The sequence below is a fragment of the Centropristis striata genome, chromosome 10 (genome assembly GCF_030273125.1).
Source record: "Centropristis striata isolate RG_2023a ecotype Rhode Island chromosome 10, C.striata_1.0, whole genome shotgun sequence".
Taxonomy (NCBI): Eukaryota; Metazoa; Chordata; class Actinopteri; order Perciformes; family Serranidae; genus Centropristis; species Centropristis striata.
The window spans coordinates 12,678,859-12,691,661 of NC_081526.1; positions in this window are offsets into that span (position 1 = coordinate 12,678,859).

A 12,803-nucleotide genomic window follows, 5' to 3' on the forward strand; every position below is an offset into this window, starting at 1 on the left:
GATCCTGTTATTTGATAGAACAGAATCTATTATTGATCATGCATGACTCTCCCAGGGTATATATCGTGTGTTGAGCTACACATACTGCACAAACACGTATATCTTTAGACTTTGTAGAACTGTTTTCTTGTGGAAGACAAACAAATATGTGGAATGAGACATATTAAGCTTTGTTCAACAGCTCAATCTCCTGAAAGCAGAGAAATTTGTTTGTGTTTGACCACTTAACTCAGGGTCAAGTTCCTTATTGAATAAGTCAAATTTGTCTCTTCAGTTAAGAGATTACAGTAAAATGAACCAGAGTGAGGAAGTTGGTTTAACTTCACATCATAGAACAGAAACTATGATCGATCATGCATGACCGCCAGGGTATAAAGTTTATGTTACTGCACAAACATTTATATCAAGACATTTTAGAACTACTTTAAAGTTTAATTTGTTATTCAATTTCCTGTTTCTGTGTTTGACCACTTAACTCAGGGTCAAGTTCCTGATTGAATAAGTAAAACTTTAATGTTAAAAGATGATTAATTAAACTTTGGCTCTTCATCTAGATTATTTGATTACAGCAAATACCAGCCGGTTAAACTGACATTGAATTAATTACGATACAGAGATGCACACACACACACACACACACACACACACACACACACTAAAATGGTTAAAATGTTGTGTGTACTTAAGTGCATGCACACACACAGAAATCCTCATTTTATGGAATTCATCTCATCAAAATAGTAAAAGGTAATTAAAGATGGCATCTGCACCTCATTCTCTAATGATGACTGATGTCGTCTGAAGGAGGGAGCAGTAGGAAGAGAGAGGGATGAGCACTATGGCTGCTGCATGCGTTCAGGATCTTCTCTGTCAGCCTGTGGGATGCTGGTAAATGGCTACGACGGAGCTGAATTCTAACATGTTAATCAAAGAGCGAGACCATTTCCACCAAGGGGAAATCAGTAGTTAATTTAGCACTGAGCGAGACATGCACAGACAATATAAAGTCAGGTAATACACAAGCAGACACTCTGGAATGCATACATACAAACAGAGAACATCTGCTCGTACACTTTGCCTATTACAGCTCGTGGTGACGGAAAATAGATCCAAACTCAGTAAATGAGACCAAGGGGGTTGTTTCAATGCATAACCAAGTGTCTCATAAAGCTTTATGAACTAGAAATTGCCTGATGAATTAATTCGATCAGTTGTTACAGCAAAGACCAGCCATGAATGTCACAGGCATGAGCACAGAGTCCTGTGTTTTATTAAACATTAATATGTGCTTTCTGCCTCAGGCATGAAATATCTCATCAACCTTCAATTAACCTTGCGGCTCCTCATCTCCTCTGCCCCTTTCCTCTCGTTTTCAGAGCCATGGGTGACCGGAGGCTGTTTTTACATTTGCGCCCGCAGGTTGACAACTCAGGTAATCAAATCTTTCAGCGCAAATTGCCGGCTTCCCCTCAGCGCCTCTCACTGGAGGCAGAATCAGCGCTGGAATCAAACATAACACTCAATGAAAAATCAGCAACTTTTTAGGTTTAGATTTTTAGTTTAGGTTTAGAAGGTGTCTTTGTTTTTTCATTCTGCCTCCCATTTTTACCTTGTTCTCCATTTCTGACCCATTGACCTTACTTTATGCTTAGGTTTGATTTCACTGCTGCAAGTTTTCACTTTTTCCATGTGTCTTTTACCCAGACCATCTGCTCACTTGATTTTATTATCAGGCTATTTAATTAACATTTTTGAGGTTGGGTCATGGAAAGAAGAGAATTTAGTGTTTCTCTAATGCATGTTTATCTGAAGCTTCACTATCCTATTAAAAAGATTATGGAACCTAATTGAAACACTTTAAAGGCCCCGAAAAAACATTTTCCCAATCAGCTCTTAATGAATTACAGGGTCCAACATAAAATCACAATTTCCTACCAAAGTCTGGATTTTCTGTGGTGCATTGTTACTAGCATTTTTGCCAGTCATTATGCAATATTTGAATCAAAATGAGATGACACACACACAGCTCTAGAAGTGTAGTGTTTTGTAGTTGAATTTTGGGTGAACATTATCTAGAATGTCACATCTCTGTTCTGATCTATCATCTATTGTTTAGTTTTTGTGTAATATGACAAACAGTAGTTATGCGTGCCTTGTGATCATAATCTGTCCTGTGAACTAACCACATTTCCTCCCTTGTTTTCTGTGTTCCTGCATAATCTATAATAGATTTTGTTTTCTTTGGGGAAGTCCTTATCTCTTTTTACTATTGACTGCCAAATGTTTCATTATTGAATCTGTGGGATTTGACTGTTTGCTGTTTGTTTCTTGAATGTAAAGCTAAAGGGATCATTGCAACTCAAAAGTCCTGACCATGGGCCAGCCACATTTCTTTTTTTTAATTTTTTTTATTAAATGTGCATGTGCATACTTTTCATGTGGACTGTGTCTAAAAAATACCTCAATCTCAAGAGATTATGTAGTAAAACGTTATCTTTTTCAAATTCATTGCAATTACACATAGTGAATGGATTTCTGTTTACATTTTTAAAAAAGCGGTAGATGGAGATTTCAAGGACATGATATTGGGGGAGTGCAAAGTGATCTAGACACCTGCCATGGTGACTTACCGTAACACAACAACAGCCTGGCCTTGGGACCTCTCATCAACCTCTCTGATGGAAAACCCTGATGTAGAATTTGTATGATAAGGACTGGATAAGTGATAAAGTTTCCACGTCTGGGCGGAAAAGTGCGTGACAGAGACATCGCTCAGCCTTGACGGGCAGCCATCCGCCCACAGCAGCTTAACTGACTGGATTCTCCTGTTGACGCAGTGATCTGGGAGGGCTTAACTGGCGGCTCAATACAGCAGGCAGAAGAAATAGGAATACGTCCAGGAGGCTGGGAGTGACCTTTACATTAAATTAACAATCACACACCATACACAATGTATGTACTGTTCATGTGTGTGTGTGCTCATACACTCATAAAGTGAAGTTCTATCAGAGAACGAAAAGCTCCTAAATGCATCTATTCATTGTACACAAAAGAATGAATATCAGACAGAGACAGCGAGAGAGACAGTCAATTATCCTATTGTGATTTAAAAAGAAATTCTAAGAAAAGAGAAATTTCAGGCAGTTTGACTTGACCTCAGCAACCTTAACTCAACACACAACTGGCAAGTAAAAGCACTTGGTGCAATAACTATGGATGAACAATAAATAAAAACCATTAGGATTCTTTCTGAGCTGCATTTTTGAGCTCTCTTTAAACTGAAGACAATTGCATTGAAAAACAATCCCTTAAGCTAAAGCATCTAGCTGGATTTCAACTTTCATTTTGATTGAATTGCTTTTTTTATTGTACTTAAAAAAAAAAAGTTCTTTAAACATAAAGGCAACTGGGACCGTTTAAGCAGCAGGGAGCTTATAATTCAGGTGATTCAATTATCAAATGGAAACCTGAAATCTAGCATTGAAGTAATGAACTAAATGTCAAAATCTCTCTTGCACCAAATGAATACAGTGAGACGGGAGTCAAGCTGTGTTGCCAGGTCTGATATTTAGAAGGTCTGCGAGGGGAGCACTGCACTTTGAGCACAGTAGGGGTCAAAGCAAACACACACATCACTATTTTTACTCACCAAGCTGCTTAGAAGTATTTCATAACATGAGTTTATATTTTTACACTACTGAGCAAACATCTGGCTTTATTCAGTAGTCCTCCTTTCAGATTCATCTCATTTTGAGGATGAAATACATTCTAGGTTTAGGGGTCATGTGTTTGTCTGCCAGTGCCAAAATGTTTCTCTCAGTTTCCCCCCTTCTTTCTCTGTAATTCATTTGAGCTGTCTGTTTGTGAAGTATTAACACAGTCTGACTCATCGGATGTAGATAGTTGGGATAAGTCAGCCATTGGCTGGTTATTTCAAATGGAATTCTTCTTGACCTTCCTGCTATCTCTACTATCTGTGCTAACTCTGCTATCTGTGCTATCTCTTTTGCACAGCATTGTCACCCCATCTGGGGCTTAGCGACATTCAAGACAATTTTATTGGTTTAAAGAAATACAAGCAAGACAGAGCATTATCCCATAGGTCAGGCTTTACAAGGCAGCATTAAACATGAAGGGAAACACCCTTCACAGATATAAAGATGAAATCCAGCCATACTGGTATTATTTGCAAATCAAACATATTGGTTTATTAGACTACACACTTGTGATACTATATAGTTTGTTTCAAATTTACTTTGTTTGCAATTTGTTAATTTGTTTGCAAACAGACTCAATGTAACCAACTCAACTTAAGGGCAAGTGTTACAAGGCAGTAAATACCAAATTACCAGGGTAACTTTGAAAAATAAAAACCTTGAACTCATGTAAACTGTGGATCATGGGGTTTATGTAAAAAAAAAAGCAAGCAAAAAAGAAGAAGCTGTATTATATCCTGTGGCAACAACATAGGCTTCGTTGGATTTTCCTGCATTCTGGTGCGACAGTTTATGATGTCTTTGGTCTCTCTCTCTTTAGCCACATTTCCACTCTACCAGGCCCCTCCAGCGTTATTCTTTACCTGTCCACTAGATGCCCTCTGACTTTTCTCCTTCCATCCCTAATTGTGCCACTCCCATCTGGCCTCCAATCAACTGAGCTTCCCCGCCCATCTCCCAACCTGTACCACTTCCTCATCAGCCATGCAGGACTTATACCGGCTTCTTTTCCTCAATCCCACTTTGTCAAAGTAGTGATAGTGTTACCGGCGCCAGAGCTAGGGGTCTCTGGTCCGGCAGCATGAGCCACTCAGGCGGCGGGCACTGAGCGGCTGAGCTACGGTGTGGCTAACAGTTACTGTGGATCCAAACACAAACACGAGAGTTGTTAGCTCATGCTACTGCTGCGCTTAATATTCACATTTCAGAATACACAACACTGTAAATACTGTACCAGTTACTTCCAGAAAAATATTAATAAACGCTTAATATTCACATTTCAGAATACACAACACTAAATACAGTACCAGTTACTTCCAGAAAAATATTAATAAACAACAACTCTAACAGGCAATGTTTATGGTCGGAACTGCCCTCACACACACACACGTACACACTCCTCTGGTTCAACCGCCCACATAATAAATTCTGACGATAAAGTATATATTTCCACATTCTACCATGCTTAGCTTCTCGTTGTGGCTTCAATGTATGTTGTTACATACTTTAACCGGACCAAAATGTACAAAATAATACATTTTACATACCTGTGGATCCAAACACAAACACGAGAGTTGTTAGCTCATGCTACTGCTGCTCAGCAGGTTTATTCTCTGCACATGCGCAGAGCAAAGCAGAGCAGAAACTATTTGCCTGGACCCACTGGTTGTTAGAGCACCATCTACTGGCGCAAAGTGGTAATGCTTTTTGCAAAACTGTTCATAAAGATTCAAATAAAAGTTCAGATATTAAAATGAAAAAGAGGGGGTGTCTGTTAATGTGATAACTATAACTATATCGTTAGCCTCATAGCATAATTGCCTAAGTCATTTTTTGGCCAAATTGTGATATCTGCCTAACTTTACTCTCCTACCACTGCTGCATCTTTCTGCCTTATTGCATATGTTCTCAACCTATCAGAACACTTGTTAGAGTCCAAAATCACTTTCTGCTTTAGTCATCTCTGTGACTTAGGCATTTTTGCGGCTACATACAAACCAAACTACATTATTTATATGAAAGAGAACAATTGCCTTAGTCAGGGCATATTCTGCCTAAGTCACTTTTATCTGTTATGAAATCGATGTGTTTAATTTTTTATGCAAACTTGTTCACACTTCTTTTTGAACTTACTGTTACAATATCAATTAAGAATACCAATGGGCTTACTAAAAATTGTGTATTTTCTTGTTTCCCGAAAACGTTCAAATATGACTTAGGCAAATATGCTATGAGGCTAACGATATGTGGCTATTCCAGACCCACTACAATAGCAGTAGTAATGCACTCTGGCTGTGCTTTCTGAATGCTTGATTCCAATGTTAATGTTACTACCTGCCTGTTTGAACCCCTGCCTGTTCTTTGGATTTTGGATTACCTTACCAGCCCCTCGTTGGATTTGTTTGTCTGATTGGACTCCCAGTTTGGACCCTTGATTGCTTCAGAACTTCTGTGCCAGTAAGCCTATGTACCTTCATTCAATCACTGAACTGATCCTGTCTGCTTGTTTTGTCTGTGTTTGGGCCCAAGGGCATGGCCAAACAATGTGTGTTGTTGATTTGGAGGACTTGTTGTTTGCGAAACAAACCAGAATATCACAAAATCATTCCAATAATTAAATGGGACATATTATGGTCGTTTTTAGATTCATGCTTGTGTTTTGGGTTCCTATGAGAACATGCTTGCATGCTTAAATGTAAAAAAAAAACACTGTTTCTCTCAAACCATCCATCTGAATATTAATGTATTCACCCTCTTTCTGAAAATGCTCCATTTTAGCGCCTGTGTTATAAGTCCCCCTTTTGAAAAAGACCAGTCTGTGCTCATTGGTCAGTGTTTCGGGAGTCCTGATGGCTTGTTTCAGGAACAGTTTTTACATATAGGCTCTGTGTATAGTATATAACATATAGCACAACACCATACATTTAACATCTTTGCAAGACAACAACAGCAGCAGGACATCCAATCTGAGTTTAAATCTCTATTTGGTTTCCATTGCTTTTTTTGACAACAATCTTACTGAGACAGACTTAAGCCCCACGTAGGATGGCTAAATAAAACAGCTCAGAAGCTTTCTGGCTTTTTGAGCCTCCACTGAGAGGTCTTCTGCGCTGCTGTGCTGATGACAACATGGAATTAATCCCCGCTCTGCCATTCTGGTCTTTCCGCCTGAAATCCTTCAAAATCCTCTTTTACAATCACATCAGCCCATCCAGAGCAGACTGCAGGTTAACTGCAACTAAATGTTTGTAAAGTATCCACAGTGAACCCAAATATTTACTTTGTGCAGTGTTTACCAGTGTGCTACTAGATTTAGTGATTCAATGAAGTTTTATGGTGTAGTGCTGCCTTTACCAATAAAGCACTGATTAAAGATCTCACAGCTTATATAGACTTATGGATTCACAATGCTATACAAAGACATGCACATTGGCTTTAACACAGTATTGCCCTTTTTATGTCTTTATCCAGAGTAACTTACAATAAATACATTCAACTGTGTCTTGGTAAGTGCAAGATATTTTTTTCTGCAAACAACCTGAAAATAATGTTTAATTATAAAGTTACATCTCTCACCTGCTATTTCATGTTCACCTTCATATCACCAGCACCTAGGGCTGTCAAAAGTATCGATACTCAAAAAAGTATCGATACTAAAACGTTGTATCCACATATGATACTCATTTTCAAAAGTATTTTAGCCAAGGAATGAACACTTAAGTTAAGTTATTGTTATTTTTTTATCAAGCTTGCCTAATATTGTGCACAGCATACAACCTCAAAATATTGTTCTAATTGTTATTGTTCATCGTATTTATTTATTTTTTGCACTACCTCAGACCTGAAGCTTGTTATCATAGTTGCAGTTTCTTTTTGCACAACTGTTTTTTATTATACATATTTAACCTGTGGTTCTGTTAATTTTTACATGTTGCATTTTTCTTGTTAATAAAAATATTTTTGTTAAATTTTAAGGGTCTTTGTTTTTATCCTTTTGGTGTCGAAAATGGTATCGGGTATCGAATATTTTCCTGAGTATCGGTACAGAGTTGAAAATTTTAGTATCGTGACAACCCTACCAGCACCTATCTCAGCCCAAAACCTGGCACGCCTGGACTGAAGAATGCGTGAGTTTGCACATTCTTCCTTTAGAAATATTAATTTAGGTGTGGGAAAAGGCAAGGTGTGTTCGTGCATACACATAATTTATGCATCTGTCCCCTGATGTCAAAGGGGAGTTTGCCTCAGCATTGTGGAGCCAGAAGAACAAACATTCAAGACGTTGCAAAGCTGCTGCCAGGTCCTGTTAGTGAGGGATTAGCCAGCTGATTGGCAGTGGACAGGTTTGACCATGTCCGGGGTTTAGAAAGGGCCTGAGATTTATATCGTCACCCTTTTATTCTCCCATTCAGACAACTTAGACAGAGACAGATATGAGGACTTGTTGGAGAATTTTAAATCAGTCTTTGATGCCGAAACCAGTCATCTGAACTGCAAACTGTATTAACTTTTAACATTTTTGAGCAAATAATTTCTTCATCATCACTAGCTGCTGTTCTCTCTCAATTTCTGTCACAGCACTGCCAGGCTCAGCTTTCACACAGAAAGACGCAGTGATGTCTGTGCTCCACTACGTCATGTATGTACGCAAGATGTTGCAAACAGCTCGGTCTGAGTCAGATCACAAGACTGTAGATGCTCCAGACGCTGAAAGAAGAAAACTCTGACGCATCTTTACAATGTGTGAAAAGGTGTCTTGCGAATGTGTGTGATTAGATCTACTTTGCCTCGTGCTTACAGGCCCAGATACAGAACAAAATGAGTTGCCTGGGTTGCATCTGAAATTGATAAGGATGCTTGCTTTTTCATTTCTCTTGTTATGCTGTACCGAAAATAGATGCATTTACACAGATGGAGTGACTGGCTGAGTTGACACATACATGTACTTCCATGCCTGCTGTATGCCCCCCACCCCACCCCACCCAGTAAAGCTAATGTATTATGTTCACAGAGTGCATTAGCTTTCAGAGGTGTGCTTTGAACTGCGTTTCACATATGCTTCTTCAAACATGTGCATTCTAGACTTGCTGACTTTGTTGGGATCTGAAATGTGCAGCACCTGTGCATGTTAAGGGCAGCATGTAATGTTTGCCAGAGTCATACAAACACAATGTGAAGCATATTTTTCAAAACCACTTATAGTGTACTAAGCACATCCAAGACGAGCCTGAATTTGGACTTACTGATAAAACAATATAATCAATTATATAAAGGATATTGGGAGACTAAACTTGAAAATGCAATACCTGGTGGATTGAGATACCACTCTTCTGAATGCCGATGTAACTGTCAAAAGCTAATGCCAGTAACATAACAATATCAAAGAGTGAGAAAAAATAACAACCATCACTGCCTGCCAAGGTGATGTATGGGAGACCAACAAAAACCCGATCAATTGAACCAAACGGCCAGGGATTGTTTATGCTACTGAATTGAGGGCATCCTCCGCTTTGTCTGTATTAGATTTTCTTTGCATTAAGAAAACACTAATGCTTCTCTATCATTCCACTTGACTTCAGGAAAACAAGTGAAGCGGAATAACCAAGTTTACAGCGTCCATCTCCCTGTGTAATGTTTTTTGTGTGTCCAGGAATTATTCCGCCAGCAGCAGTTAGTTTCAGTTAAACATTTTGTTGTTAGTAGCAATCACTAATGGGACAATTTTTTTCCATATCAGTTTAACGGACATTGTTACATTCTTCAGTTTGTCAGAACAGGTATGTTTTATCCAACTTTTATTAGTTTACCATTATTTGTGGGTGCTCAATTTATCATTATTTTGTAACTGCTGTGTGTGATTTTTGATATTATATCTATTCTCTGATCAATTTAGTTTTAACTAGGGATGTGAATAATTAACCATTAGTCATCAATACAGACTGATTGATACTTAATAACGACAATCATAAAGGATATTATATGCATTTACATAAGATTTTCTCTCCTTTCTAGCAACACCTGACAAGGATGCTACATACCAGATGCACTCTTCACGTTTTTACCTTTCAGAATAAAAGTCCTAGACATATACACTATGTAACTTTGTACCACAGAGAACTCAAATTCACTCAGACCATTTTGCTAAACAGAAACTCTGTAAAAACAGCTCAGTTTACCTCAGACACAGCTCTGGGTCACTAGTATCCCGCTAGTTGGTCCTCGACCTCAAACATTTTGTTAAACAAGTTTTGTCACTGTGACAAATTCACATTAATGCCAATATGAACTTTTTGGTCGTGAAATATTCCCAGGCAAGGATCTTGCATTGGTGAGTTGTTTATTTGTCACATCCCTGGTGTTTAAAGACTTTCTGTTACTCTTGTGGACTTGTAGGTGTTGACTCGATTAATTATCAAGTGAATATACCACATTTATAATCAAACGCTTCACTTAATGTTCCATCAGTGATCATTTGCTTTGTTTCCTAGAGAAATAATATAACTAATTTGTCAGTCACTATACGGTTTCTGATCAATTCAATCATTATCATTATATATATATATTATCCAATACTAGTCTGGGTATACCCATACTGCCTTGTGCGCTCGATTTCATTTCGAACCTGCAAGCCGTCTGGAAACTATGGCCCGCAGCAGCTTGTCTATTGCCCATAAAATCAGTGGATGTGTGTGCCTGAATGACATGAGGGGGGAATAAGGCGTAAAAATAAATAATCTTGCAGAAATCGAGAACTGGAGAAGCAAAGCAGCAAGCAACACACACACACACACACACACACACACACACACACACACACACACACACACCAACACTGCCGGTAGACTGTAAGCAGCCAGAGCCAGAACATGCTGCAGAAAAACGTTGCAGAAGCAGAATTGAGCATTTTCGTCTCAAAGTAGAAATGGGCTAGTCTGGCTATGTAAACATCAATTTCTGTCGCTCTACATACATCATCTGGTATAACTGATACGATTGGCTAAGAGCTACCTACAGACGCTTTTGATAGACATTCGTAGTGCCCAATAAACGGCTCTAGAGGATCGTAAACCACACCTCCTCTACGGAGAAATTAATGGCTGGTTTCCAGACTAATCTCATTTGTGATTAGTCTGGTGTTAGCCAGGCTAATCCAATACTGCTTTCTGTTTTATTTGCTTCTAGTAGGAACTTTTGAAATCCAACTTCTAAATTTCTTTGATTTCATTGGACACGCAGAGTGGAGTCAGAGGATGCAAAAATAAGGCAGCCATGCTGACATCAAACTGTAAATATATCTTTATAATCTGACTGAGGACGATCTATTTTAATGGTCAGCAGGTATTGCACCAGCAATCCTTCACACTCCTTTAACTGTTATGGCATGCAGGGAAAAATAGTGGTGACGCATCACAAATTATGCTTCCTAATGTCCACTGAGCTGAGGTCACATCCTATTGATTGTTGTGGCTGTATGGAAAAACAAATGAGTAATGGATGGATATAATGCAGCGTGTCAGGTATATTTTAGGCTCTTAAAGTGACAGGGTATGAGGTCTTGACTGCCTTCAGGTCGACTTGAATTATCTGTTGTGAAGATAAGGATCATTGGCGGTAATAGTGTTGTAAAATCAGCAGCATGATGTGTCAGACTTGAGCTTTGGATTCTGTTGCATTGGAAAGAAATATTACAACCTCTGGGATGCTGATATTACCAAAAGCTTTATCATATTTAACACTTGTGATGTCTTAATGGATTAAACCCTAGCTGAGGATGCATCATGTGTAGGTCCATGGACACAGCCAGAGCACTTTACATTTAGGTTGCTCTACACGATGTGTCATATTCTATGTCATGCTCCCTCTTCCTGCACACCTTTTATGACTAAATTTAAGGTGAAAGTTCAACCTTTGCTAATGAGTTAATCAGAATCAGCCGTGCCACCCCTTAGATTAAGCCAATATCCTGTTATCAACTCCGTGAAGTCTGCAAGTCTTCTTAAAGTGCATAAATGTGTTTGTGTGAGGGTGGAGGGATGGTTAGGCTGAAAGGAAGATGAAAGATAAACTTTCTCCTGACAGAGCATCCATTAGATTTATGACTGATTGTTTCGTTTCCTGTTATGCTGGTTACTTACACTCTTGATGTGGTATGTTATTTACAGTCCGTGATTCATTGTTGGGACCAGTTCCCCTGAGGACACAGTAGCTGATTACTTCTGAGGCAGGCATCCCTTAGGTGTGTTCCTGGGCAGACAAGGTGTATATCTGTGAACTACATGTGATGACAATTTTTTTTAGAAAAATGGTGAGCCCACTAAGTCCATTTCACACAGCCTGGTTCGACTGATAAGAAAAAGTTAAATTTGTCAAACATGCCATAAGAATACATCCAAGCAACACATTAAATTCATGGAATACATAAATTTAATTTTAGTTGGATCTACATGCGATATAAGAATAAAATTGACACTATGATGATTTGTGCATGAAGCTTTTCCTCAGACTTTTTTCTTTTTTGTTGCACCATAACATTGGCAACAATTCTCAGAAAGCACACGGTCACTCATAACACACTGAACTAGAAAACACTAACATCAGGGAGCATTACATACATGATGTATCTTTGTGAAGTGTAAATGATTTTTCATAGAAATCTGTATTTCATAATAGAAAACACCTTTTATATTCCAACTGTACTAAAGTTAGTAATTTCCTGATATTCAAAAGCTGCAATAATTTATTCATTCATTCATTATCCTTAACCACTTATCCAAACTCGGGTCGTGGCGGGCTGGAGCTGATCCCAGCTGACATTGAGCATGAGGTAGGCTACACCCTGGACAGGTTGCCAGACTAGGGCAGACACACAGGGCAGACACAGAGAGACAGACAACCATTCATGCTCTCATTCACTCCTATGGGCAAAGAGTCATCATTTAAACCTAAGCTGCATGTCTTTGGACTGTGGGAGGAAGCCAGAGAACCCACACTGACACAGGGAGAACATGCAAGCTCCACACAGAAGGCAATAATAATTACAATAAATAAATAAATGAATAATTTGAAGCTGTCCCCTTTTGCCTGTTT